The sequence below is a fragment of the Saccoglossus kowalevskii genome, chromosome 19 (genome assembly GCF_978046115.1).
Source record: "Saccoglossus kowalevskii chromosome 19, keSacKowa6.1, whole genome shotgun sequence".
Classification (NCBI taxonomy): Eukaryota; Metazoa; Hemichordata; class Enteropneusta; family Harrimaniidae; genus Saccoglossus; species Saccoglossus kowalevskii.
In genome coordinates this window covers 25784557-25802340 of record NC_140659.1, presented here as the reverse complement: position 1 = coordinate 25802340, position 17784 = coordinate 25784557, and the positions used below count along the sequence as shown (strand labels likewise).

At 38.2% G+C, this 17784-nt stretch overlaps 45 non-coding genes across 45 annotated transcripts; 16 read left to right on the top strand and 29 right to left on the bottom strand.

The window, feature by feature from the left end:
• Positions 1-19: 19 nt before the first annotated feature.
• Positions 20-92, bottom strand: TRNAV-CAC (transfer RNA valine (anticodon CAC)). The gene has a single exon. It is a non-coding gene; the product is annotated as a tRNA-Val (tRNA).
• A 713-nt stretch (positions 93-805) lies between these two features.
• On the top strand, positions 806-878 carry TRNAV-AAC (transfer RNA valine (anticodon AAC)). The gene has a single exon. It is a non-coding gene; the product is annotated as a tRNA-Val (tRNA).
• A 297-nt stretch (positions 879-1175) lies between these two features.
• TRNAV-CAC (transfer RNA valine (anticodon CAC)) lies at positions 1176-1248 on the bottom strand. Its single transcript has one exon. It is a non-coding gene; the product is annotated as a tRNA-Val (tRNA).
• Positions 1249-1751: 503 nt separating this feature from the next.
• On the bottom strand, positions 1752-1824 carry TRNAV-CAC (transfer RNA valine (anticodon CAC)). The gene has a single exon. It is a non-coding gene; the product is annotated as a tRNA-Val (tRNA).
• A 503-nt stretch (positions 1825-2327) lies between these two features.
• On the bottom strand, positions 2328-2400 carry TRNAV-CAC (transfer RNA valine (anticodon CAC)). The gene has a single exon. It is a non-coding gene; the product is annotated as a tRNA-Val (tRNA).
• Positions 2401-3121: 721 nt separating this feature from the next.
• On the top strand, positions 3122-3194 carry TRNAV-AAC (transfer RNA valine (anticodon AAC)). The gene has a single exon. It is a non-coding gene; the product is annotated as a tRNA-Val (tRNA).
• Positions 3195-3644: 450 nt separating this feature from the next.
• On the bottom strand, positions 3645-3717 carry TRNAL-CAA (transfer RNA leucine (anticodon CAA)). The gene has a single exon. It is a non-coding gene; the product is annotated as a tRNA-Leu (tRNA).
• A 145-nt stretch (positions 3718-3862) lies between these two features.
• Positions 3863-3935, top strand: TRNAV-AAC (transfer RNA valine (anticodon AAC)). Its single transcript has one exon. It is a non-coding gene; the product is annotated as a tRNA-Val (tRNA).
• A 297-nt stretch (positions 3936-4232) lies between these two features.
• TRNAV-CAC (transfer RNA valine (anticodon CAC)) lies at positions 4233-4305 on the bottom strand. Its single transcript has one exon. It is a non-coding gene; the product is annotated as a tRNA-Val (tRNA).
• A 503-nt stretch (positions 4306-4808) lies between these two features.
• TRNAV-CAC (transfer RNA valine (anticodon CAC)) lies at positions 4809-4881 on the bottom strand. The gene has a single exon. It is a non-coding gene; the product is annotated as a tRNA-Val (tRNA).
• Positions 4882-5026: 145 nt separating this feature from the next.
• Positions 5027-5099, top strand: TRNAV-AAC (transfer RNA valine (anticodon AAC)). The gene has a single exon. It is a non-coding gene; the product is annotated as a tRNA-Val (tRNA).
• Positions 5100-5396: 297 nt separating this feature from the next.
• Positions 5397-5469, bottom strand: TRNAV-CAC (transfer RNA valine (anticodon CAC)). The gene has a single exon. It is a non-coding gene; the product is annotated as a tRNA-Val (tRNA).
• A 145-nt stretch (positions 5470-5614) lies between these two features.
• Positions 5615-5687, top strand: TRNAV-AAC (transfer RNA valine (anticodon AAC)). Its single transcript has one exon. It is a non-coding gene; the product is annotated as a tRNA-Val (tRNA).
• Positions 5688-5984: 297 nt separating this feature from the next.
• Positions 5985-6057, bottom strand: TRNAV-CAC (transfer RNA valine (anticodon CAC)). The gene has a single exon. It is a non-coding gene; the product is annotated as a tRNA-Val (tRNA).
• Positions 6058-6560: 503 nt separating this feature from the next.
• Positions 6561-6633, bottom strand: TRNAV-CAC (transfer RNA valine (anticodon CAC)). Its single transcript has one exon. It is a non-coding gene; the product is annotated as a tRNA-Val (tRNA).
• Positions 6634-6778: 145 nt separating this feature from the next.
• TRNAV-AAC (transfer RNA valine (anticodon AAC)) lies at positions 6779-6851 on the top strand. Its single transcript has one exon. It is a non-coding gene; the product is annotated as a tRNA-Val (tRNA).
• Positions 6852-7148: 297 nt separating this feature from the next.
• Positions 7149-7221, bottom strand: TRNAV-CAC (transfer RNA valine (anticodon CAC)). Its single transcript has one exon. It is a non-coding gene; the product is annotated as a tRNA-Val (tRNA).
• A 145-nt stretch (positions 7222-7366) lies between these two features.
• On the top strand, positions 7367-7439 carry TRNAV-AAC (transfer RNA valine (anticodon AAC)). The gene has a single exon. It is a non-coding gene; the product is annotated as a tRNA-Val (tRNA).
• Positions 7440-7736: 297 nt separating this feature from the next.
• On the bottom strand, positions 7737-7809 carry TRNAV-CAC (transfer RNA valine (anticodon CAC)). Its single transcript has one exon. It is a non-coding gene; the product is annotated as a tRNA-Val (tRNA).
• Positions 7810-8312: 503 nt separating this feature from the next.
• On the bottom strand, positions 8313-8385 carry TRNAV-CAC (transfer RNA valine (anticodon CAC)). The gene has a single exon. It is a non-coding gene; the product is annotated as a tRNA-Val (tRNA).
• Positions 8386-8530: 145 nt separating this feature from the next.
• TRNAV-AAC (transfer RNA valine (anticodon AAC)) lies at positions 8531-8603 on the top strand. The gene has a single exon. It is a non-coding gene; the product is annotated as a tRNA-Val (tRNA).
• Positions 8604-8900: 297 nt separating this feature from the next.
• On the bottom strand, positions 8901-8973 carry TRNAV-CAC (transfer RNA valine (anticodon CAC)). Its single transcript has one exon. It is a non-coding gene; the product is annotated as a tRNA-Val (tRNA).
• Positions 8974-9118: 145 nt separating this feature from the next.
• Positions 9119-9191, top strand: TRNAV-AAC (transfer RNA valine (anticodon AAC)). Its single transcript has one exon. It is a non-coding gene; the product is annotated as a tRNA-Val (tRNA).
• A 297-nt stretch (positions 9192-9488) lies between these two features.
• TRNAV-CAC (transfer RNA valine (anticodon CAC)) lies at positions 9489-9561 on the bottom strand. The gene has a single exon. It is a non-coding gene; the product is annotated as a tRNA-Val (tRNA).
• A 503-nt stretch (positions 9562-10064) lies between these two features.
• On the bottom strand, positions 10065-10137 carry TRNAV-CAC (transfer RNA valine (anticodon CAC)). The gene has a single exon. It is a non-coding gene; the product is annotated as a tRNA-Val (tRNA).
• A 503-nt stretch (positions 10138-10640) lies between these two features.
• TRNAV-CAC (transfer RNA valine (anticodon CAC)) lies at positions 10641-10713 on the bottom strand. The gene has a single exon. It is a non-coding gene; the product is annotated as a tRNA-Val (tRNA).
• A 145-nt stretch (positions 10714-10858) lies between these two features.
• Positions 10859-10931, top strand: TRNAV-AAC (transfer RNA valine (anticodon AAC)). The gene has a single exon. It is a non-coding gene; the product is annotated as a tRNA-Val (tRNA).
• Positions 10932-11228: 297 nt separating this feature from the next.
• TRNAV-CAC (transfer RNA valine (anticodon CAC)) lies at positions 11229-11301 on the bottom strand. Its single transcript has one exon. It is a non-coding gene; the product is annotated as a tRNA-Val (tRNA).
• Positions 11302-11791: 490 nt separating this feature from the next.
• Positions 11792-11864, bottom strand: TRNAV-CAC (transfer RNA valine (anticodon CAC)). The gene has a single exon. It is a non-coding gene; the product is annotated as a tRNA-Val (tRNA).
• A 503-nt stretch (positions 11865-12367) lies between these two features.
• Positions 12368-12440, bottom strand: TRNAV-CAC (transfer RNA valine (anticodon CAC)). The gene has a single exon. It is a non-coding gene; the product is annotated as a tRNA-Val (tRNA).
• Positions 12441-12585: 145 nt separating this feature from the next.
• On the top strand, positions 12586-12658 carry TRNAV-AAC (transfer RNA valine (anticodon AAC)). The gene has a single exon. It is a non-coding gene; the product is annotated as a tRNA-Val (tRNA).
• A 297-nt stretch (positions 12659-12955) lies between these two features.
• On the bottom strand, positions 12956-13028 carry TRNAV-CAC (transfer RNA valine (anticodon CAC)). Its single transcript has one exon. It is a non-coding gene; the product is annotated as a tRNA-Val (tRNA).
• Positions 13029-13531: 503 nt separating this feature from the next.
• On the bottom strand, positions 13532-13604 carry TRNAV-CAC (transfer RNA valine (anticodon CAC)). The gene has a single exon. It is a non-coding gene; the product is annotated as a tRNA-Val (tRNA).
• A 503-nt stretch (positions 13605-14107) lies between these two features.
• TRNAV-CAC (transfer RNA valine (anticodon CAC)) lies at positions 14108-14180 on the bottom strand. Its single transcript has one exon. It is a non-coding gene; the product is annotated as a tRNA-Val (tRNA).
• A 145-nt stretch (positions 14181-14325) lies between these two features.
• Positions 14326-14398, top strand: TRNAV-AAC (transfer RNA valine (anticodon AAC)). Its single transcript has one exon. It is a non-coding gene; the product is annotated as a tRNA-Val (tRNA).
• A 297-nt stretch (positions 14399-14695) lies between these two features.
• On the bottom strand, positions 14696-14768 carry TRNAV-CAC (transfer RNA valine (anticodon CAC)). The gene has a single exon. It is a non-coding gene; the product is annotated as a tRNA-Val (tRNA).
• Positions 14769-14913: 145 nt separating this feature from the next.
• On the top strand, positions 14914-14986 carry TRNAV-AAC (transfer RNA valine (anticodon AAC)). The gene has a single exon. It is a non-coding gene; the product is annotated as a tRNA-Val (tRNA).
• A 297-nt stretch (positions 14987-15283) lies between these two features.
• On the bottom strand, positions 15284-15356 carry TRNAV-CAC (transfer RNA valine (anticodon CAC)). The gene has a single exon. It is a non-coding gene; the product is annotated as a tRNA-Val (tRNA).
• A 145-nt stretch (positions 15357-15501) lies between these two features.
• On the top strand, positions 15502-15574 carry TRNAV-AAC (transfer RNA valine (anticodon AAC)). Its single transcript has one exon. It is a non-coding gene; the product is annotated as a tRNA-Val (tRNA).
• Positions 15575-15871: 297 nt separating this feature from the next.
• Positions 15872-15944, bottom strand: TRNAV-CAC (transfer RNA valine (anticodon CAC)). The gene has a single exon. It is a non-coding gene; the product is annotated as a tRNA-Val (tRNA).
• A 503-nt stretch (positions 15945-16447) lies between these two features.
• Positions 16448-16520, bottom strand: TRNAV-CAC (transfer RNA valine (anticodon CAC)). The gene has a single exon. It is a non-coding gene; the product is annotated as a tRNA-Val (tRNA).
• A 145-nt stretch (positions 16521-16665) lies between these two features.
• TRNAV-AAC (transfer RNA valine (anticodon AAC)) lies at positions 16666-16738 on the top strand. The gene has a single exon. It is a non-coding gene; the product is annotated as a tRNA-Val (tRNA).
• A 297-nt stretch (positions 16739-17035) lies between these two features.
• TRNAV-CAC (transfer RNA valine (anticodon CAC)) lies at positions 17036-17108 on the bottom strand. The gene has a single exon. It is a non-coding gene; the product is annotated as a tRNA-Val (tRNA).
• A 145-nt stretch (positions 17109-17253) lies between these two features.
• Positions 17254-17326, top strand: TRNAV-AAC (transfer RNA valine (anticodon AAC)). The gene has a single exon. It is a non-coding gene; the product is annotated as a tRNA-Val (tRNA).
• A 297-nt stretch (positions 17327-17623) lies between these two features.
• Positions 17624-17696, bottom strand: TRNAV-CAC (transfer RNA valine (anticodon CAC)). The gene has a single exon. It is a non-coding gene; the product is annotated as a tRNA-Val (tRNA).
• Between the last annotated feature and the right edge of the window lie 88 nt (positions 17697-17784).

The window sequence follows — 17784 nt, the reverse complement described above, 5'->3', positions numbered from 1 at the left end:
ATTATAACTAAATGAATTTTGTTTTCGCCCGGGTTCGAACCGGGGGCCTTTCGCGTGTGAGGCGAACGTGATAACCACTACACTACGAAAACTCGTTACATGAAATCGCAAAAAATCAGTTAGGCTTCAAATGTTGTATTCGCAGGTTTTTGAAACTGCAAAATTGGAAGATCAATTCACTATACTGTTAATTGTATTTTCGAGAAGATGTGAGTAAAGCAAGCAGCCTGTTTCCGTAGTGTAGTGGTTATCACGTTCGGCTAACACGCGAAAGGTCCCTGGCGGAAACAATATGAAGCCAGTAAATATTTTGAAACGATATCTATGCTGGATACCATGTGAAACTACGTGCCCATAAAGCTAACTTCTCTTGAACTGCAGTTCTGCAGTGGCGTTAATCAAAGTTATTTGCATTTTAATCCACGTTATCAATGTTCCAAGTATAACTTAGTACTATATATGAATAGAGGTGTAATGTACACTAATTTACCTATTGTCTTCAACGACACGTTTCATAAGGTGGTGTTAATTATAAGTTAATTGGAATTTCTTTTATTTTGCAGCGTTAATTAAAACTCAATGATTTTTGTTTTCGCCCGGGTTCGAACCGGGGGCCTTTCGTGTGTGAGGCAAACGTGATAACCACTACACTACGAACACTCCTTACATAAAATCGCAAAAAATCAGTTAGGCTTCAAATGTTGTATTCGCAAGTTTTTGAAACTGCAAAATTGGAAGATTGTGTGATCAATTCACTATACTGTTAATTGTATTTTCGAGAAGATGTGAGAAAAACAAGCAGCCTGTTTCCGTAGTGAAGTGGTTATCACGTTCGCCTAACACGCGAAAGATCCCTGGTTCGAGCCCAGGCGGAAACAATATGAAGCCAGTAAATATTTTGAAACGATATCTATGCTGGATACCATGTGAAACTACGTGCCCATAAAGCTAACTTCTCTTGAACTGCAGTACTGCAGTGGCGTTAATCAATGTTATTTGCATTTTAATCCACGTTATCAATGTTCCAAGTATAACTTAGCACTATATATGAATAGAAGTGTAATGTACGCTAATTTACCTATTGTCTTCAACGACACGTTTCATAAGGTGGTGTTAATTATAAGTTAATTGGAATTTCTTTTCTCCTGCAGCGTTAATTAAAACTAAATGAATTTTGTTTTCGCCCGGGTTCGAACCGGGAGCCTTTCGCGTGTGAGGCAAACGTGATAACCACTACATTACGAAAACTCGTTACATGAAATCGCAAAAAATCAGTTAGGCTTCAAATGTTGTATTCGCAAGTTTTTGAAACTGCAAAATTGGAGGATTGTGTGATCAATTCACTATACTGTTAATTGTATTTTCGAGAAGATGTGAGAAAAGCAAGCAGCCTGTTTCCGTAGTGTAGTGGTTATCACGTTCGGCTAACACGCGAAAGGTCCCTGGCGGAAACAATATGAAGCCAGTAAATATTTTGAAACGATATCTATGCTGGATACCATGTGAAACTACGTGCCCATAAAGCTAACTTCTCTTGAACTGCAGTTCTGCAGTGGCGTTAATCAAAGTTATTTGCATTTTAATCCACGTTATCAATGTTCCAAGTATAACTTAGCACTATATATGAATAGAGGTGTAATGTACACTAATTTACCTATTGTCTTCAACGACACGTTTCATAAGGTGGTGTTAATTATAAGTTAATTGGAATTTCTTTTCTCCTGCAGCGTTAATTAAAACTAAATGAATTTTGTTTTCGCCCGGGTTCGAACCGGGAGCCTTTCGCGTGTGAGGCAAACGTGATAACCACTACATTACGAAAACTCGTTACATGAAATCGCAAAAAATCAGTTAGGCTTCAAATGTTGTATTCGCAAGTTTTTGAAACTGCAAAATTGGAGGATTGTGTGATCAATTCACTATACTGTTAATTGTATTTTCGAGAAGATGTGAGAAAAGCAAGCAGCCTGTTTCCGTAGTGTAGTGGTTATCACGTTCGGCTAACACGCGAAAGGTCCCTGGCGGAAACAATATGAAGCCAGTAAATATTTTGAAACGATATCTATGCTGGATACCATGTGAAACTACGTGCCCATAAAGCTAACTTCTCTTGAACTGCAGTTCTGCAGTGGCGTTAATCAAAGTTATTTGCATTTTAATCCACGTTATCAATGTTCCAAGTATAACTTAGCACTATATATGAATAGAGGTGTAATGTACACTAATTTACCTATTGTCTTCAACGACACGTTTCATAAGGTGGTGTTAATTATAAGTAAATTGGAATTTGTTTTCTCCTGCGGCGTCAACTAAAACTAAATGATATTTGTTTTCGCCCGGGTTCGAACCGGGGGCCTTTAGCGTGTGAGGCAAACGTGATAACCACTACACTACGAAAACTCGTTACATGAAATCGCAAAAAATCAGTTAGGCTTCAAATGTTGTATTCGCAAGTTTTTGAAACTGCAAAATTGGAAGATTGTGTGATCAATTCACTATACTGTTAATTGTATTTTCGAGAAGATGTGAGAAAAGCAAGCAGCCTGTTTCCGTAGTGTAGTGGTTATCACGTTCGGCTAACACGCGAAAGGTCCCTGGCGGAAACAATATGAAGCCAGTAAATATTTTGAAACGATATCTATGCAGGATACCATGTGAAACTACGTGCCCATAAAGCTAACTTCTCTTGAATTGCAGTTCTGCAGTGGCGTTAATCAAAGTTATTTGCATTTTAATCCACGTTATCAATGTTCCAAGTATAACTTAGCACTATATATGAATAGAGGTGTAATGTACACTAATTTACCTATTGTCTTCAACGACACGTTTCATAAGGTGGTGTTAATTATAAGTTAATTGGAATTTCTTTTCTCCTGCAGCGTTAATTAAAACTCAATGATTTTTGTTTTCGCCCGGGTTCGAACCGGGGGCCTTTCGTGTGTGAGGCAAACGTGATAACCACTACACTACGAACACTCCTTACATAAAATCGCGAAAAATCAGTTAGGCTTCAAATGTTGTATTCGCAAGTTTTTGAAACTGCAAAATTGGAAGATTGTGTGATCAATTCACTATACTGTTAATTGTATTTTCGAGAAGATGTGAGAAAAGCAAGCAACCTGTTTCCGTGGTGTAGTGGTTATCACGTTCGCCTAACACGCGAAAGGTCCCTGGTTCGAGCCCAGGCGGTAACAATATGAAGCCAGTAAATATTTTGAAACGATATCTATGCTGGATACCATGTGAAACTACGTGCCCATAAAGCTAACTTCTCTTGAACTGCAGTTCTGCAGTGGCGTTAATCAAAGTTATTTGCATTTTAATCCACGTTATCAATGTTCCAAGTATAACTTAGCACTATATATGAATAGAGGTGTAATGTACACTAATTTACCTATTGTCTTCAACGACACGTTTCAAAAGGTGGTGTTAATTATAAGTAAATTGGAATTTATTTTCTCCTGCAGCGTTAATTAAAACTCAATGATTTTTGTTTTCGCCCGGGTTCGAACCGGGGGCCTTTCGCGTGTAATGTACACTAATTTACCTATTGTCTTCAACGACACGTTTCATAAGATGGTGTTTATTATAAGTAAATTGGAATTTGTTTTCTCCTGCGGCGTCAATTAAAACTAAATGATTTTTGTTTTCGCCCGGGTTCGAACCGGGGGCCTTTCGCGTTTGAGGCGAACGTGATAACCACTACACTACGAAAACTCGTTACATGAAATCCCAAAAAATCAGTTAGGCTTCAAATGTTGTATTCGCAAGTTTTTGAAACTGCAAAATTGGAAGATTGTATGATCAATTCACTATACTGTTAATTGTATTTTCGAGAAGATGTGAGAAAAGCAAGCAGCCTGTTTCCGTAGTGTAGTGGTTATCACGTTCGTCTAACACGCGAAAGGTCCCTGGTTCGAGACCAGGCGGAAACAATATGAAGCCAGTAAATATTTTGAAACGATATCTATGCTGGATACCATGTGAAACTACGTGCCCATAAAGCTAACTTCTCTTGAACTGCAGTTCTGCAGTGGCGTTAGTCAAAGTTATTTGCATTTTAATCCACGTTATCAATGTTCCAAGTATAACTTAGCACTATATATGAATAGAGGTGTAATGTACACTAATTTACCTATTGTTTTCAACGACACGTTTCATAAGGTGGTGTTAATTATAAGTAAACTGGAATTTGTTTTCTCCTGCGGCGTCAATTAAAACTAAATGATATTTGTTTTCGCCCGGGTTCGAACCGGGGGCCTTTCGCGTGTGAGGCAAACGTGATAACCACTACACTACGAAAACTCGTTACATGAAATCCCAAAAAATCAGTTAGGCTTCAAATGTTGTATTCGCAAGTTTTTGAAACTGCAAAATTGGAAGATTGTGTGATCAATTCACTATACTGTTAGTTGTATTTTCGAGAAGATGTGAGAAAAGCAAGCAGCCTGTTTCCGTAGTGTAGTGGCTATCACGTTCGGCTAACACGCGAAAGGTCCCTGGCGGAAACAATATGAAGCCAGTAAATATTTTGAAACGATATCTATGCTGGATACCATGTGAAACTACGTGCCCATAAAGCTAACTTCTCTTGAACTGCAGTTCTGCAGTGGCGTTAATCAAAGTTATTTGCATTTTAATCCACGTTATCAATGTTCCAAGTATAACTTAGCACTATATATGAATAGAGGTGTAATGTGCACTAATTTACCTATTGTCTTCAACGACACGTTTCATAAGGTGGTGTTAATTATAAGTAAATTGGAATTTGTTTTCTCCTGCGGCGTCAATTAAAACTAAATAATTATTGTTTTCGCCCGGGTTCGAACCGGGGGCATTTCGCCTGTGAGGCGAACGTGATAACCACTACACTACGAAAACTCGTTACATGAAATCGCAAAAAATCAGTTAGGCTTCAAATGTTGTATTCGCAAGTTTTTGAAACTGCAAAATTGGAAGATTGTGTGATCAATTCACTATACTGTTAATTGTATTTTCGAGAAGATGTGAGAAAAGCAAGCAACTTGTTTCCGTAGTGTAGTGGTTATCACGTTCGCCTAACACGCGAAAGGTCCCTGGTTCGAGCCCAGGCGGAAACAATATGAAGCCAGTAAATATTTTGAAACGATATCTATGCTGGATACCATGTGAAACTACGTGCCCATAAAGCTAACTTCTCTTGAACTGCAGTTCTGCAGTGGCGTTAATCAAAGTTATTTGCATTTTAATCCACGTTATCAATGTTCCAAGTATAACTTAGCACTATATATGAATAGAGGTGTAATGTACACTAATTTACCTATTGTCTTCAACGACACGTTTAATAAGGTGGTGTTAATTATAAGTAAATTGGAATTTCTTTTCCAATGCGGCGTTAATTAAAACTAAATGATTTTTATTTTCGCCCGGGTTCGAACCGGGGGCATTTCGCGTGTGAGGCGAACGTGATAACCACTACACTACGAAAACTCGTTACATGAAATCGCAAAAAATCAGTTAGGCTTCAAATGTTGTATTCGCAAGTTTTTGAAACTGCAAAATTGGAAGATTGTGTGATCAATTCACTATACTGTTAATTGTATTTTCGAGAAGATGTGAGAAAAGCAAGCAGCCTGTTTCCGTATTGTAGTGGTTATCACGTTCGCCTAACACGCGAAAGGTCCCTGGTTCGAGCCCAGGCGGAAACAATATGAAGCCAGTAAAAATTTTGAATCGATATCTATGCTGGATACCATGTGAAACTACGTGCCCATAAAGCTAACTTCTCTTGAACTGCAGTTCTGCAGTGGCGTTAATCAAAGTTATTTGCATTTTAATCCACGTTATCAATGTTCCAAGTATAACTTAGCACTATATATGAATAGAGGTGTAATGTACACTAATTTACCTATTGTTTTCAACGACACGTTTCATAAGGTGGTGTTAATTATAAGTAAACTGGAATTTGTTTTCTCCTGCGGCGTCAATTAAAACTAAATGATATTTGTTTTCGCCCGGGTTCGAACCGGGGGCCTTTCGCGTGTGAGGCAAACGTGATAACCACTACACTACGAAAACTCGTTACATGAAATCCCAAAAAATCAGTTAGGCTTCAAATGTTGTATTCGCAAGTTTTTGAAACTGCAAAATTGGAAGATTGTGTGATCAATTCACTATACTGTTAATTGTATTTTCGAGAAGATGTGAGAAAAGCAAGCAGCCTGTTTCCGTAGTGTAGTGGTTATCACGTTCGGCTAACACGCGAAAGGTCCATGGCGGAAACAATATGAAGCCAGTAAATATTTTGAAACGATATCTATGCTGGATACCATGTGAAACTACGTGCCCATAAAGCTAACTTCTCTTGAACTGCAGTTCTGCAGTGGCGTTAGTCAAAGTTATTTGCATTTTAATCCACGTTATCAATGTTCCAAGTATAACTTAGCACTATATATGAATAGAGGTGTAATGTACACTAATTTACCTATTGTCTTCAACGACACGTTTCGTAAGGTGGTGTTAATTATAAGTAAATTGGAATTTGTTTTCTCCTGCGGCGTCAATTAAAACTTAACGATTTTTGTTTTCGCCCGGGTTCGAACCGGGGGCCTTTCGCGTGTGAGGCGAACGTGATAACCACTACACTACGAAAACTCGTTACATGAAATCGCAAAAAATCAGTTAGGCTTCAAATGTTGTATTCGCAAGTTTTTGAAACTGCAAAATTGGAAGATTGTGTGATCAATTCACTATACTGTTAATTGTATTTTCGAGAAGATGTGAGAAAAGCAAGCAGCCTGTTTCCGTAGTGTAGTGGTTATCACGTTCGCCTAACACGCGAAAGGTCCCTGGTTCGAGCCCAGGAGGAAACAATATGAAGCCAGTAAATATTTTGAAACGTTATCTATGCTGGATACCATGTGAAACTACGTGCCCATAAAGCTAACTTCTCTTGAACTGCAGTTCTGCAGTGGCGTTAATCAAAGTTATTGGCATTTTAATCCACGTAATCAATGTTCCAAGTATAACTTAGCACTATATATGAAAAGAGGTGTAATGTACACTAATTTACCTATTTTCTTCAACGACACGTTTCATAAGGTGGTGTTAATTATAAGTAAATTGGAATTTGTTTTCTCCTGCGGCGTCAATTAAAACTAAATAATTATTGTTTTCGCCCGGGTTCGAACCGGGGGCATTTCGCATGTGAGGCGAACGTGATAACCACTACACTACGAAAACTCGTTACATGAAATCGCAAAAAATCAGTTAGGCTTCAAATGTTGTATTCGCAAGTTTTTGAAACTGCAAAATTGGAAGATTGTGTGATCAATTCACTATACTGTTAATTGTATTTTCGAGAAGATGTGAGAAAAGCAAGCAACTTGTTTCCGTAGTGTAGTGGTTATCACGTTCGCCTAACACGCGAAAGGTCCCTGGTTCGAGCCCAGGCGGAAACAATATGAAGCCAGTAAATATTTTGAAACGATATCTATGCTCGATACCATGTGAAACTACGTGCCCATAAAGCTAACTTCTCTTGAACTGCAGTTCTGCAGTGGCGTTAATCAAAGTTATTTGCATTTTAATCCACGTTATCAATGTTCCAAGAATAACTTAGCACTATATATGAATAGAGGTGTAATGTACACTAATTTACCTATTGTCTTCAACGACACGTTTCATAAGGTGGTGTTAATTATAAGTAAATTGGAATTTCTTTTCCAATGCGGCGTTAATTAAAACTAAATGATTTTTGTTTTCGCCCGGGTTCGAACCGGGGACCTTTCGCGTGTGAGGCAAACGTGATAACCACTACACTACGAAAACTCGTTACATGAAATCCCAAAAAATCAGTTAGGCTTCAAATGTTGTATTCGCAAGTTTTTGAAACTGCAAAATTGGAAGATTGTGTGATCAATTCACTATACTGTTAGTTGTATTTTCGAGAAGATGTGAGAAAAGCAAGCAGCCTGTTTCCGTAGTGTAGTGGCTATCACGTTCGGCTAACACGCGAAAGGTCCCTGGCGGAAACAATATGAAGACAGTAAATATTTTGAAACGATATCTATGCTGGATACCATGTGAAACTACGTGCCCATAAAGCTAACTTCTCTTGAACTGCAGTTCTGCAGTGGCGTTAATCAAAGTTATTTGCATTTTAATCCACGTTATCAATGTTCCAAGTATAACTTAGCACTCTATATGAATAGAGGTGTAATGTACACTAATTTATCAAGTGTCTTCAACGACACGTTTCATAAGGTGGTGTTAATTATAAGTAAATTGGAATTTGTTTTCTCCTGCGGCGTCAATTAAAACTAAATAATTTTTGTTTTCGCCCGGGTTCGAACAGGGGGCATTTCGCGTGTGAGGCGAACGTGATAACCACTACACTACGAAAACTCGTTACATGAAATCGCAAAAAATCAGTTAGGCTTCAAATGTTGTATTCGCAAGTTTTTGAAACAGCAAAATTGGAAAATTGTGTGATCAATTCACTATACTGTTAATTGTATATTCGAGAAGATGTGAGAAAAGCAAGCAGTCTGTTTCCGTAGTGTAGTTGTTATCACGTTCGCCTAACACGCGAAAGGTCCCTGGTTCGAGCCCAGGCGGAAACAATATGAAGCCAGTAAATATTTTGAAACGATATCTATGCTGGATACCATGTGAAACTACGTGCCCATAAAGCTAACTTCTCTTGAACTGCAGTTCTGCAGTGGCGTTAATCAAAGTTATTTGCATTTTAATCCACGTTATCAATGTTCCAAGTATAACTTAGCACTATATATGAATAGAGGTGTAATGTACACTAATTTACCTATTGTCTTCAACGACACGTTTCATAAAGTGGTGTTAATTATAAGTAAATTTGAATTTGTTTTCTCCTGCGGCGTCAATTAAAACAAAATGATATTTGTTTTCGCCCGGGTTCGAACCGGGGGCCTTTCGCGTGTGAGGCAAACGTGATAACCACTACACTACGAAAACTCGTTACATGAAATCCCAAAAAATTAGTTAGGCTTCAAATGTTGTATTCGCAAGTTTTTGAAACTGCAAAATTGGAAAATTGTGTGATCAATTCACTATACTGTTAATTGTATTTTCGAGAAGATGTGAGAAAAGCAAGCAGTCTGTTTCCGTAGTGTAGTGGTTATCACGTTCGCCTAACACGCGAAAGGTCCCTGGTTCGAGCCCAGGCGGAAACAATATGAAGCCAGTAAATATTTTGAAACGATATCTATGCTGGATACCATGTGAAACTACGTGCCCATAAAGCTAACTTCTCTTGAACTGCAGTTCTGCAGTGGCGTTAATCAAAGTTATTTGCATTTTAATCCACGTTATCAATGTTCCAAGTATAACTTAGCACTATATATGAATAGAGGTGTAATGTACACTACTTTACCTATTGTCTTCAACGACACGTTTCATAAAGTGGTGTTAATTATAAGTAAATTTGAATTTGTTTTCTCCTGCGGCGTCAATTAAAACAAAATGATATTTGTTTTCGCCCGGGTTCGAACCGGGGGCCTTTCGCGTGTGAGGCAAACGTGATAACCACTACACTACGAAAACTCGTTACATGAAATCCCAAAAAATTAGTTAGGCTTCAAATGTTGTATTCGCAAGTTTTTGAAACTGCAAAATTGGAAGATTGTGTGATCAATTCACTATACTGTTAATTGTATTTTCGAGAAGATGTGAGAAAAGCAAGCAGCCTGTTTCCGTAGTGTAGTGGTTATAACGTTCGGCTAACACGCGAAAGGTCCCTGGCGGAAACAATATGAAGCCAGTAAATATTTTGAAACGATATCTATGCTGGATACCATGTGAAACTACGTGCCCATAAAGCTAACTTCTCTTGAACTGCAGTTCTGCAGTGGCGTTAATCAAAGTTATTTGCATTTTAATCCACGTTATCAATGTTCCAAGTATAACTTAGCACTATATATGAATAGAGGTGTAATGTACACTAATTTACCTATTGTCTTCAACGACACGTTTCATAAGGTGGTGTTAATTATAAGTAAATTGGAATTTCTTTTCTCCTGCGGCGTTAATTAAAACTAAATGATTTTTGTTTTCGCCCGGGTTCGAACCGGGGGCCTTTCGCGTGTGAGGCGAACGTGATAACCACTACACTACGAAAACTCGTTACATGAAATCCCAAAAAATTAGTTAGGCTTCAAATGTTGTATTCGCAAGTTTTTGAAACTGCAAAATTGGAAGATTGTGTGATCAATTCACTATACTGTTAATTGTATTTTCGAGAAGATGTGAGAAAAGCAAGCAGCCTGTTTCCGTAGTGTAGTGGTTATCACGTTCGGCTAACACGCGAAAGGTCCCTAGCGGAAACAATATGAAGCCAGTAAATATTTTGAAACGTTATCTATGCTGGATACCATGTGAAACTACGTGCCCATAAAGCTAACTTCTCTTGAACTGCAGTTCTGCAGTGGCGTTAATCAAAGTTATTTGCATTTTAATCCACGTTATCAATGTTCCAAGTATAACTTAGCACTATATATGAATAGAGGTGTAATGTACACTAATTTACCTATTGTCTTCAACGACACGTTTCGTAAGGTGGTGTTAATTATAAGTAAATTGGAATTTGTTTTCTCCTGCGGCGTCAATTAAAACTGAATGATTTTTGTTTTCGCCCGGGTTCGAACCGAGGGCCTTTCGCGTGTGAGGCGAACGTGATAACCACTACACTACGAAAACTCGTTACATGAAATCGCAAAAAATCAGTTAGGCTTCAAATGTTGTATTCGCAAGTTTTTGAAACTGCAAAATTGGAAGATTGTGTGATCAATTCACTATACTGTTAATTGTATTTTCGAGAAGATGTGAGAAAAGCAAGCAACTTGTTTCCGTAGTGTAGTGGTTATCACGTTCGCCTAACACGCGAAAGGTCCCTGGTTCGAGCCCAGGCGGAAACAATATGAAGCCAGTAAATATTTTGAAACGATATCTATGCTCGATACCATGTGAAACTACGTGCCCATAAAGCTAACTTCTCTTGAACTGCAGTTCTGCAGTGGCGTTAATCAAAGTTATTTGCATTTTAATCCACGTTATCAATGTTCCAAGAATAACTTAGCACTATATATGAATAGAGGTGTAATGTACACTAATTTACCTATTGTCTTCAACGACACGTTTCATAAGGTGGTGTTAATTATAAGTAAATTGGAATTTCTTTTCCAATGCGGCGTTAATTAAAACTAAATGATTTTTGTTTTCGCCCGGGTTCGAACCGGGGACCTTTCGCGTGTGAGGCAAACGTGATAACCACTACACTACGAAAACTCGTTACATGAAATCCCAAAAAATTAGTTAGGCTTCAAATGTTGTATTCGCAAGTTTTTGAAACTGCAAAATTGGAAGATTGTGTGATCAATTCACTATACTGTTAATTGTATTTTCGAGAAGATGTGAGAAAAGCAAGCAGCCTGTTTCCGTAGTGTAGTGGTTATCACGCGAAAGGTCCCTAGCGGAAACAATATGAAGCCAGTAAATATTTTGAAACGTTATCTATGCTGGATACCATGTGAAACTACGTGCCCATAAAGCTAACTTCTCTTGAACTGCAGTTCTGCAGTGGCGTTAATCAAAGTTATTTGCATTTTAATCCACGTTATCAATGTTCCAAGTATAACTTAGCACTATATATGAATAGAGGTGTAAGGTACACTAATGTACCTATTGTCTTCAACGACACGTTTCGTAAGGTGGTGTTAATTATAAGTAAATTGGAATTTGTTTTCTCCTGCGGCGTCAATTAAAACTGAATGATTTTTGTTTTCGCCCGGGTTCGAACCGGGGGCCTTTCGCGTGTGAGGCGAACGTGATAACCACTACACTACGAAAACTCGTTACATGAAATCGCAAAAAATCAGTTAGGCTTCAAATGTTGTATTCGCAAGTTTTTGAAACTGCAAAATTGGAAGATTGTGTGATCAATTCACTATACTTTTAGTTGTATTTTCGAGAAGATGTGAGAAAAGCAAGCAGCCTGTTTCCGTAGTGTAGTGGCTATCACGTTCGGCTAACACGCGAAAGGTCCCTGGCGGAAACAATATGAAGCCAGTAAATATTTTGAAACGATATCTATGCTGGATACCATGTGAATCTACGTGCCCATAAAGCTAACTTCTCTTGAACTGCAGTTCTGCAGTGGCGTTAATCAAAGTTATTTGCATTTTAATCCACGTTATCAATGTTCCAAGTATAACTTAGCACTATATATGAATAGAGGTGTAATGTACACTAATTTACCTATTGTCTTCAACGACACGTTTCATAAGGTGGTGTTAATTATAAGTAAATTGGAATTTGTTTTCTCCTGCGGCGTCAATTAAAACTGAATGATTTTTGTTTTCGCCCGGGTTCAAACCGGGGGCCTTTCGCGTGTGAGGCGAACGTGATAACCACTACACTACGAAAACTCGTTACATGAAATCGCAAAAAATCAGTTAGGCTTCAAATGTTGTATTCGCAAGTTTTTGAAACTGCAAAATTGGAAGATTGTGTGATCAATTCACTATACTGTTAATTGTATTTTCGAGAAGATGTGAGAAAAGCAAGCAACCTGTTTCCGTGGTGTAGTGGTTATCACGTTCGCCTAACACGCGAAAGGTCCCTGGTTCGAACCCAGGCGGAAACAATATGAAGCCAGTAAATATTTTGAAACGATATCTATGCTGGATACCATGTGAAACTACGTACCCATAAAGCTAACTTCTCTTGAACTGCAGTTCTGCAGTGGCGTTAATCAAAGTTATTTGCATTTTAATCCACGTTATCAATGTTCCAAGAATAACTTAGCACTATATATGAATAGAGGTGTAATGTACACTAATTTACCTATTGTCTTCAACGACACGTTTCATAAGGTGGTGTTAATTATAAGTAAATTGAAATTTCTTTTCCAATGCGGCGTTAATTAAAACTAAATGATTTTTGTTTTCGCCCGGGTTCGAACCGGGGACCTTTCGCGTGTGAGGCAAACGTGATAACCACTACACTACGAAAACTCGTTACATGAAATCCCAAAAAATCAGTTAGGCTTCAAATGTTGTATTCGCAAGTTTTTGAAACTGCAAAATTGGAAGATTGTGTGATCAATTCACTATACTGTTAGTTGTATTTTCGAGAAGATGTGAGAAAAGCAAGCAGCCTGTTTCCGTAGTGTAGTGGCTATCACGTTCGGCTAACACGCGAAAGGTCCCTGGCGGAAACAATATGAAGCCAGTAAATATTTTGAAACGATATCTATGCTGGATACCATGTGAAACTACGTGCCCATAAAGCTAACTTCTCTTGAACTGCAGTTCTGCAGTGGCGTTAATCAAAGTTATTTGCATTTTAATCCACGTTATCAATGTTCCAAGTATAACTTAGCACTATATATGAATAGAGGTGTAATGTACACTAATTTACCTATTGTCTTCAACACCACGTTTCATAAGGTGGTGTTAATTATAAGTAAATTGGAATTTGTTTTCTCCTGCGGCGTCAATTAAAACTAAATAATTTTTGTTTTCGCCCGGGTTCGAACCGGGGGCATTTCGCGTGTGAGGCGAACGTGATAACCACTACACTACGAAAACTCGTTACATGAAATCGCAAAAAATCAGTTAGGCTTCAAATGTTGTATTCGCAAGTTTTTGAAACTGCAAAATTGGAAGATTGTGTGATCAATTCACTATACTGTTAGTTGTATTTTCGAGAAGATGTGAGAAAAGCAAGCAGCCTGTTTCCGTAGTGTAGTGGCTATCACGTTCGGCTAACACGCGAAAGGTCCCTGGCGGAAACAATATGAAGCCAGTAAATATTTTGAAACGATATCTATGCTGGATACCATGTGAAACTACGTGCCCATAAAGCTAACTTCTCTTGAACTGCAGTTCTGCAGTGGCGTTAATCAAAGTTATTTGCATTTTAATCCACGTTATCAATGTTCCAAGTATAACTTAGCACTATATATGAATAGAGGTGTAATGTACACTAATTTACCTATTGTCTTCAACGACACGTTTCATAAGGTGGTGTTAATTATAAGTAAATTGGAATTTGTTTTCTCCTGCGGCGTCAATTAAAACTAAATAATTTTTGTTTTCGCCCGGGTTCGAACCGGGGGCATTTCGCGTGTGAGGGGAACGTGATAACCACTACACTACGAAAACTCGTTACATGAAATCGCAAAAAATCAGTTAGGCTTCAAATGTTGTATTCGCAAGTTTTTGAAACTGCAAAATTGGAAGATTGTGTGATCAATTCACTATACTGTTAATTGTATTTTCGAGAAGATGTGAGAAAAGCAAGCAGCCTGTTTCCGTAGTGTAGTGGTTATCACGTTCGCCTAACACGCGAAAGGTCCCTGGTTCGAGCCCAGGCGGAAACAATATGAAGCCAGTAAATATTTTGAAACGTTATCTATGCTGGATACCATGTGAAACTACGTGCCCATAAAGCTAACTTCTCTTGAACTGCAGTTCTGCAGTGGCGTTAATCAAAGTTATTGGCATTTTAATCCACGTAATCAATGTTCCAAGTATAACTTAGCACTATATATGAATAGAGGTGTAATGTACACTAATTTACCTATTGTCTTCAGCGACACGTTTCATAAGGTGGTGTTAATTATAAGTAAATTGGAATTTGTTTTCTCCTGCGGCGTCAATTAAAACTAAATAATTATTGTTTTCGCCCGGGTTCGAACCGGGGGCATTTCGCATGTGAGGCGAACGTGATAACCACTACACTACGAAAACTCGTTACATGAAATCGCAAAAAATCAGTTAGGCTTCAAATGTTGTATTCGCACGTTTTTGAAACTGCAAAATTGGAAGATTGTGTGATCAATTCACTATACTGTTAATTGTATTTTCGAGAAGATGTGAGAAAAGCAAGCAACTTGTTTCCGTAGTGTAGTGGTTATCACGTTCGCCTAACACGCGAAAGGTCCCTGGTTCGAGCCCAGGCGGAAACAATATGAAGCCAGTAAATATTTTGAAACTATATCTATGCTCGATACCATGTGAAACTACGTGCCCATAAAGCTAACTTCTCTTGAACTGCAGTTCTGCAGTGGCGTTAATCAAAGTTATTGGCATTTTAATCCACGTAATCAATGTTCCAAGTATAACTTAGCACTATATATGAATAGAGGTGTAATGTACACTAATTTACCTATTGTCTTCAACGACACGTTTCATAAGGTGGTGTTAATTATAAGTAAATTGGAATTTGTTTTCTCCTGCGGCGTCAATTAAAACTAAATAATTATTGTTTTCGCCCGGGTTCGAACCGGGGGCATTTCGCATGTGAGGCGAACGTGATAACCACTACACTACGAAAACTCGTTACATGAAATCGCAAAAAATCAGTTAGGCTTCAAATGTTGTATTCGCAAGTTTTTGAAACTGCAAAATTGGAAGATTGTGTGATCAATTCACTATACTGTTAATTGTATTTTCGAGAAGATGTGAGAAAAGCAAGCAACTTGTTTCCGTACTGTAGTGGTTATCACGTTCGCCTAACACGCGAAAGGTCCCTGGTTCGAGCCCAGGCGGAAACAATATGAAGCCAGTAAATATTTTGAAACTATATCTATGCTCGAAAACATGTGAAACTACGTGCCCATAAAGCTAACTTCTCTTGAACTGCAGTTCTGCAGTGGCGTTAATCAAAGTTATTGGCATTTTAATCCACGTAATCAATGTTCCAAGTATAACTTAGCACTATATATGAATAGAGGTGTAATGTACACTAATTTACCTATTGTCTTCAACGACACGTTTCATAAGGTGGTGTTAATTATAAGTAAATTGGAATTTGTTTTCTCCTGCGGCGTCAATTAAAACTAAATAATTATTGTTTTCGCCCGGGTTCGAACCGGGGGCATTTCGCATGTGAGGCGAACGTGATAACCACTACACTACGAAAACTCGTTACATGAAATCGCAAAAAATCAGTTAGGCTTCAAATGTTGTATTCGCAAGTTTTTGAAACTGCAAAATTGGAAGATTGTGTGATCAATTCACTATACTGTTAGTTGTATTTTCGAGAAGATGTGAGAAAAGCAAGCAGCCTGTTTCCGTAGTGTAGTGGCTATCACGTTCGGCTAACACGCGAAAGGTCCCTGGCGGAAACAATATGAAGCCAGTAAATATTTTGAAACGATATCTATGCTGGATACCATGTGAAACTACGTGCCCATAAAGCTAACTTCTCTTGAACTGCAGTTCTGCAGTGGCGTTAATCAAAGTTATTTGCATTTTAATCCACGTTATCAATGTTCCAAGTATAACTTAGCACTATATATGAATAGAGGTGTAATGTACACTAATTTACCTATTGTCTTCAACGACACGTTTCATAAGGTGGTGTTAATTATAAGTAAATTGGAATTTGTTTTCTCCTGCGGCGTCAATTAAAACTAAATAATTTTTGTTTTCGCCCGGGTTCGAACCGGGGGCATTTCGCGTGTGAGGGGAACGTGATAACCACTACACTACGAAAACTCGTTACATGAAATCGCAAAAAATCAGTTAGGCTTCAAATGTTGTATTCGCAAGTTTTTGAAACTGCAAAATTGGAAGATTGTGTGATCAATTCACTATACTGTTAATTGTATTTTCGAGAAGATGTGAGAAAAGCAAGCAGCCTGTTTCCGTAGTGTAGTGGTTATCACGTTCGCCTAACACGCGAAAGGTCCCTGGTTCGAGCCCAGGCGGAAACAATATGAAGCCAGTAAATATTTTGAAACGTTATCTATGCTGGATACCATGTGAAACTACGTGCCCATAAAGCTAACTTCTCTTGAACTGCAGTTCTGCAGTGGCGTTAATCAAAGTTATTGGCATTTTAATCCACGTAATCAATGTTCCAAGTATAACTTAGCACTATATATGAATAGAGGTGTAATGTACACTAATTTACCTATTGTCTTCAGCGACACGTTTCATAAGGTGGTGTTAATTATAAGTAAATTGGAATTTGTTTTCTCCTGCGGCGTCAATTAAAACTAAATAATTATTGTTTTCGCCCGGGTTCGAACCGGGGGCATTTCGCATGTGAGGCGAACGTGATAACCACTACACTACGAAAACTCGTTACATGAAATCGCAAAAAATCAGTTAGGCTTCAAATGTTGTATTCGCACGTTTTTGAAACTGCAAAATTGGAAGATTGTGTGATCAATTCACTATACTGTTAATTGTATTTTCGAGAAGATGTGAGAAAAGCAAGCAACTTGTTTCCGTAGTGTAGTGGTTATCACGTTCGCCTAACACGCGAAAGGTCCCTGGTTCGAGCCCAGGCGGAAACAATATGAAGCCAGTAAATATTTTGAAACTATATCTATGCTCGATACCATGTGAAACTACGTGCCCATAAAGCTAACTTCTCTTGAACTGCAGTTCTGCAGTGGCGTTAATCAAAGTTATTGGCATTTTAATCCACGTAATCAATGTTCCAAGTATAACTTAGCACTATATATGAATAGAGGTGCAATGTACACTAATTTACCTATTGTCTTCAACGACACGTTTCATAAGGTGGTGTTAATTATAAGTAAATTGGAATTTGTTTTCTCCTGCGGCGTCAATTAAAACTAAATAATTATTGTTTTCGCCCGGGTTCGAACCGGGGGCATTTCGCATGTGAGGCGAACGTGATAACCACTACACTACGAAAACTCGTTACATGAAATCGCAAAAAATCAGTTAGGCTTCAAATGTTGTATTCGCAAGTTTTTGAAACTGCAAAATTGGAAGATTGTGTGAT